Below are 6859 nucleotides of genomic sequence, written 5' to 3'. Positions count from 1 at the left end.
GCTGGAGGCTTTTCTGCTGTAAAGTGATACCAACTGGTACAGTTACTTATACTGTCTGGAAAGGCAACCCTAGCGGTTGCCCTCTGTTGTGCATCCTGATTTATTTGCGATTACCGGAGCTGTGTAAGCATGGTCCTTCAGAGGCTAAAGGACCCCTGAGAAATTGTCTCCTAAAGTTACCAAAGCCTGGAGTTAAAAAAAGCCCAAGCTAAACCCAAGCCTTACACAGGCAAAGCATACCTGCTTAAATTAAATTAAATATTAACATCTGCTTTAGACTTGTACTGTGAAAGTAATATGTGCACTGTTAATGAACCGCAATTTATTTACACCTCAAACAAAGAATATCCTCACTGCCCTAAGGTAGTTAAATTGCCCTCTTCCTAGTGAAATTTATTGCCATTTAAACATGCCAAAAGGCCATTTTGCCGGTCATTACAAAAATCTATCATTTCTGCAACTGCTGGTATCCTGTTCTGTGGTCAAATTCAATCTGAGAAGGGTCAACAGAATTTTTCCACCAAATGCTTCCCTCTTGCCTGTCATCAATTTACTTTTGTCAACAAAAAGGGCATTACTACCGAATGAAATAGAAGATCCTCTTAAGACCTCTGGCAAACAGCGAGAGCTTCTCTGACATATCGCATCTTTTCTGCTTGCAGATATGTGTGTGAGTGTGTGTGCTAGTACCGTAACTGTACTGAATGCATGAGCAGTGATTTTGTAGCTTGACAAGCTTCTTTTACTCCAACAAACATTCATGTTTGTAACCACTGTGGAAATTCGCACAGAATTTTCAATTTTTATCCATGAAAATAGTTTAAAGAATATGTTTTCCAATAGGAAATTATGAGAGTATTAGTAACTCAGATTTTTATCATGCAGCTCTTTTGCTTTTCTTCTATGCACGCAGTCAGAGTGCACACAGAGATTTGCTTCACCTCACATTACATCCTTCTGCTAGCCATACAGTTCCAGCTACACACAGAGACAAGGACAATACAGCTGCCACTTAGAAAAGCCATCAAATGACATCCAAAAGCATATTCTGCTACTTCATGCTACTTTTGCTACTCCTCAAGTTGGAGTTCCTGCCTTTTCAGCTGGCGAGGCAAAGTGAGTTACTTGCTGCATGTGGTTGAGGCCATTAAAGTCACACACACACACACAAAGGGTTAGGAACACCAGTTCACAAAGAGATATTTAACTTCCACCTGCCACTGACTTTCAAAATTTAAAATGGCTGATGTCCCTACTGGGACCACCACACTGAAAACTGACTTCATGCTAAGTGCTGGGGAACCCTTGATTCCATTGAAAACACAGCTAGATTTTGGCTAGATGTCTAAAAATGCTAGAGAATTGTCTAGTCTATATAATAAAAATCATATTGCTAATAAAACCACCACACTGCACTTAAACGATTTTTAATGTACCAGTGTCAGAAACATAAACCCAAATTAAGTCAATTAGGTCACTACTATTAATCAGTACCCTCTTCAGAGCACCACTTGTTTTTTTCAGTGACTCAAGGAATTAAATTCACAGGTAGCAGAGAACATGGCTTCTCTTTCTCTCAGAGCAAAAAAATATCCCTGTACTCCATCCTCTGTCTCCCATATCACTTCTGTAGCCAAAAGATTGTGGATTTTACTTGGACAACCTCTAACTGGTACAGCACATAGGCTTTTCCAAAGCCAAGCACTTCCCATGTGGTATCCGCAAATATCATTAGTAGAGCATTCAAATGAAGCATTTAAGCTAACGTCCACAACTAGCACAGAAGGGTGGGTAAAGGGAAGAGGCAGAGAGGACAACAATAAGATGACATTTTTTAGTGAAGAACTGCCTGAGCTTTGTCTAGTTTTCTTCTTCACTGTTTTTCTGCATGTGAATATGCAATGATCAGATGCTCCTCAGGAGGATCAGTTGGATGATGGTGAGGGTACTGCAGATTTGGAAAGCTAGTCTGTCTCATAATTTTGTGTTTGTACAGGAAGCCAGAGGTCTTGACAGGCACATTCAATTAAAAAAACATCCATGCTTGAAGCCAAAAATTCACTCAAACACTCTTGTTTGAGCTCTGAAGCAAAACCCCCTCTCAAAGAGCCTCCAAAATAATTGTGCCGAATTTATACAAATGCTAACAATTTATTCCAAGAAAATGAAATCTGCTGAGGTGAGACAGGGAAGTGTTAATACTTCTTGAACATAAAAATATATAGCCTTGCTTAAACAAAGCTGAATTTTCTTGAGCTGGCTACAGTCCTCAGCATTCCCTCTTCTGATTTTTAATCATTTGGAAACATCTATATTATTTTTCCTGTGCTGGTAAGATGATGAAAGTTGTTCCTCAGTTCAAATACAATATGTAGGTGAGGAGAACAGCCTGTGACAGCTTATAGCAATTAGTTGTCCTGACTTTTAAGGAGAAGAATTGGACAGCAAAGCAACCTGGAAGAGAATAAAGGAACGTGAGGTGCCCCTCTCTTTAAATGACCTACAAATATCCTTTGTCTCTGTGCTCAAGGGAACAGCTTGCATGTGGGCAGAGGACAAGGGGGAATGAGCAGAACTTCATCTCCACTAGCTCCACTGCATCAATCAGGAAATCCATACTATAAAGTGGTAGCAGGAGGAATAAATAAGTCTGTTCTTAGCATAGGCTGAATTTTTATTCTTTTCCACTGTAAGAAAAGAGAGAAACCGGGAAAGGCACTGAGATTCTTTAAGCATCTCTGCATAGGTATTGCCCTTCAAAGCATCAGGCAAAGCAACCATTTGGAACTTCAGAAGCAACTGCTGCAACAAACAGTATTTTACTGAGCAATATGTGGATTCTCCACCTTGGAAGCGGTAATCCTACTTACACATACAAACTGGGGGATGAGAGGCTGGAGAGCAGCCCTGCAGAAGTATGTGGTAAAAAGACTGGTACCATCTGCTTCCATGCAGGGAACGTCCAGCCTTGTTCTGCTCTTTTCTCTTGTTCTGCTTGCTCACAGAGAAAACAGCTCCAGCTTCTGGCTGCCCTTGCAACCATTTGTTGCTACATGTTTTATTTTTGTCAAATAGGAAGACCTCTTCCGTGCTTGTCCTTGCTTCAGACATGAGGCATAAGATGAATTTGGAAAAGTACTTTCATGCCAGGACAAATTCACAGGTAAGAGCACTTCACTTAAGAAGCAATTTGTTTCACCAGTAATTTTTCAGTATTGTTTTTGTCATTGTTGAAGCTGTTTTTGTCTGCATATGAGTGTTGTTTTTGACGCAGGTCATATTCGGTTTCATGGCTTACAACTCAAGTGATACCCTTAACTGTACACACATGGCATAGTACTTAAACTATATGTTGAACAGGAACCTGAGAAGCTGATATTGAAACAGAGACTACCAAGTCAGAGCAGGATGGAAAGACAGACTGCACAGAGGGAAAAACTTACATTAACACAAGTATATATAATAAGTGGCAGCACAGTCAAAATTGTACAGCTCATTATTGCTTTATCCAGAACTCATCGAAATCTGTTGAGAACATCTTCACACATTCAAGGGTTCTGGGTCATGATTTGTGTCAAAGAGTCTTATTTTACAAATTCTGTGGTTAAACAAATCTTGCACTATGTTTTGGGTGGTTTTTGCCTGCAAGGAAGGTGTAGGGCTGAACAGTGTCTGCCGAACAAAGCTCTTCGGCATTGATATTGTGGGACAGTTTCCCAGCTGGAAGAGTGATCCAGCAGTAGTACTGGGATTTCTTACATAGCAAGAGGAACTAAGAGAAGGAAGGGAGACCTTGTCACAGTCACACAGATCATGACAGCCTTTCAGTTTTAATCCACTGAGTATGTTCAGTGTTGCCAGATGGTATAGTCCACTGACAATGGTTATTTTACTCAAGTCTCCTTGTTTCTCATGAAAAGCAAGCGGCCATGGTTTGGCCATAACAGAATTTAAAAAGGCAGTAATTCCAGTTTTATCCAATAGGGAAAATATCACCAATGTCATCAATGGAGCAGGGTTAAATCCATTAAAAATGTCCTGGATCCAAGGGACTGATAAATACCACCAGTCTATAAGAATCCCATGCCTCATGTTTTTTGTCACTGCTGTCTAGGCTGTGACAAACATTGGGCCTCAGGCAAAAAGGCACAAAACATTTCATGTCATCAAAACATGAATCTGAGCTTTGCTTGGCACTTTTCCAGGGAAGGACCAGGGCTGACAGCTTACGGGCCTACAGAATTATTGCTTGCCTAATGTTGAATAACATAAGCACTCACAAATCAAGTCTCAGTTTCCAGGTACCCTAATAATTCACTATGTAGTGACTTTCCTCCAATGACTGTATGCTAAGCCAGAGAAGCCAGCAGCAGTGCTTGGAAGTGCTTGGCATAAAAGCACATCGGATACTGATCATATTAAATGTTTCTTTTTGTTTCTTATGTGGATACCCAGCAATTAAGACCTTGATTCATAGCAGACCTTGCAAGCAGACAAAGAATGGTCCAAAGGAGCACTTGAACACTCAATCTCCAACTAATTTTGCCTGTTATTTTCCTACCACTGAGCCAAGAGCTGAGAACTTCATTATGATGCAGCATGGCATCACAGCTTGTTACCATGCAAAAGACACTAACTTATGCTTAAAAAAGTGCAGGGCTCTGAGGCCTTCTGAAGTTCAAAAAGATGCTCTGGGCACATGCAGTGAGCACAGGATTAGCAATAGGTGCTCTCCAGGCAGCAGATGATTGCTGGGTTCAGTTTTTTGTTGATGCTTCCGGTGGTGCGTTGTGGAAGTGTGCACATATGTAAACCCAGTGGATTACTATCAACTCATCAAAAAAGCCATCCTACTCTTCTGTTTCTTCCTCAGTTGTGAAGCAGGGAAATGTTTGTATTGCTTATGATTCCTCAAGCTCTTCTGTACTCTCTGTAAGTGCCAGTTGGGAACTGCCTCACAACAGCTTCACTTACAGATGGGTCTTCTTCCATCTCCTCACAGGCTGACAGATAGCTTTAATTACAAGCTTCATTGCCACAATGCCAACAAAGAAAGAAATGTTGCCCCATATACATAGGGAGAGGGGAAAATTGTAGGTCTTTCTCTCCCCAGTGGGTGAGTAAATGGAAAGATAGTTCATGGGTCAGACATTGGGACAGGTTATATTTTGTCATATCTATACACTACCTACACAGAAATTACTAAAGACAGACCATTCCAGAAGATGCAAAACTTTGACTGTAGAAGATATCTCCCTCCTCTCCCTCAGACTGACATTTATCTTCTGTTTAGTGTGACTTGGCAAGCTCTTATTGACATTTACTCCTGGATTCCTCTAGAGCAACTATCATCATTTGAAGCTATACTTCTGAACTCAGGTTTTGGGACTGAATTCAAGGACAGATATGAAGAATCCAAGAACAGATAGCTAACAAAGATGGGACAAACTGGTTTTCTGGAGTCACTTCTCTCCCTTTGCTCTGGTTAGAGGCAGGCTGAACAGCAAGGTAAGAGATATAGAGCAGAAAGGATTTTTTTTTTTTCTCTTGCTGCTAAAAAGCAGCAAGAGAAAAAAAATCCTTCCTTTATTTTTCAAGTAAGCTGGTGACAGGGTTGTTGATCAGATGGACTGCCTGCTCTGATCAAGTCTGACAATTTCTACAGTTTTATCTTCTTGCAGAACAGAAACCCAGACTGAACTGAAACTGGCATTCAAGACAGCTCCCTGAAACAGCCGAGGGAAACAACTCTCCAGTTATTGACACACCAATAAATTATTTAAAAAATCCAGACTATATTAATATTTGTCAGGGGATAATTAAGTCAATCATTTCAAATATCCTGTTGTTCACTCTGGCTCACAAGCAGACTGGTGCAACTGCTTTTTGTCTGGCAGCGAGTTGCAACACAAGGAACCCCCTCCTTCTCTTTTGGGAAAACCAGTTTTTTCATGCTTGATGAGGCTGTTCACTGAACTCCTCCTTTCTGTTTCTGCCTGCCACTTTACTTTACTTGATGTTGATGTCTCTGAAAGGTCACTCCTTTTCCTCCTTGGTGGGCATGGGGAAGTTGCAGCTTAGCTGCAGACCTAAACCCAGTTGGTGCAACCAGCTAGATCTGCAAGGAACCCTCCTCTGTTCACACGCCTGGGTATCACCCCCATGTCACTTGAGCATTGAAGCACCAGTATCTTGGCTGACACTCATGTGTACTGGAATGGGGACGTGGCAGCGATAGTCCAAATACCTGTGGACCTACTCATTTAGAGGCAGAAAGGATGTAAACTAAGCAAGGAAACCAGCAAGAGCTTCTGTACCCTGCTCTCACTGCACTGCTGTATGTGCAGAGGTACCTGTCAACAGAAGCAGCAGCTTCCCGTATGGCTAAGCAGTGTCTCTTGCTGCTGTGTTGGACATCAGTGTTGTCTTGTTTCTCCATTACTACTCACTCCTAGGAACCCACTGCTTACTACATATCTTTAGCAATGCTTGACTCCAATATCTATATTTGATTTAGGAAAACAATATTTACTACGAAGCAGACACTTGGTGTTCAAAGATACTTTCTTTGACGACTAGCTTACAACATCATTTTTCAACACAAAACCAAATCCTAGAAAGAATATGTGTAAACATAGTGCAAACTGTGAAAGCTTTCCATAAGGTCTCTCACTAAGACTCACAAACTCTTTTCTTACAAGACCAGATGTCTGACTACATAAGACAACACTTGCCATGAGCAGAGAAATACTTAAAGGACACTCGAGAACTTTAGCCAGGGTTTTCCTGCACACCACACCCAGCCTAGGCAGCTCAGCAAGGCAGAGATCCTTCCCAGACATGCAAATGTAACTGTCTG

The 6859-nt window shown here is 41.2% G+C and overlaps 1 long non-coding RNA gene across 1 annotated transcript; it reads right to left on the bottom strand.

Moving 5' to 3' along the window:
• Positions 1-1413: 1413 nt before the first annotated feature.
• Positions 1414-6463, bottom strand: LOC133210962 (uncharacterized). The gene is made up of 2 exons (XR_009725060.1): positions 6354-6463; positions 1414-2454 (listed from the first exon to the last, which is right to left on the bottom strand). It is a non-coding gene; the product is annotated as an uncharacterized LOC133210962 (long non-coding RNA).
• Positions 6464-6859: the final 396 nt, after the last annotated feature.

The sequence above is a fragment of the Neopsephotus bourkii genome, unplaced genomic scaffold, assembly GCF_033783945.1.
Source record: "Neopsephotus bourkii isolate Nb327-2 ecotype Australia unplaced genomic scaffold, CSIRO-AGI_Nbou_v1 NB_547, whole genome shotgun sequence".
Lineage (NCBI taxonomy): Eukaryota > Metazoa > Chordata > Aves > Psittaciformes > Psittacidae > Neopsephotus > Neopsephotus bourkii.
Note: the sequence above shows the minus strand (reverse complement) of the source record. Positions and strands in the feature narration are given on the sequence as shown.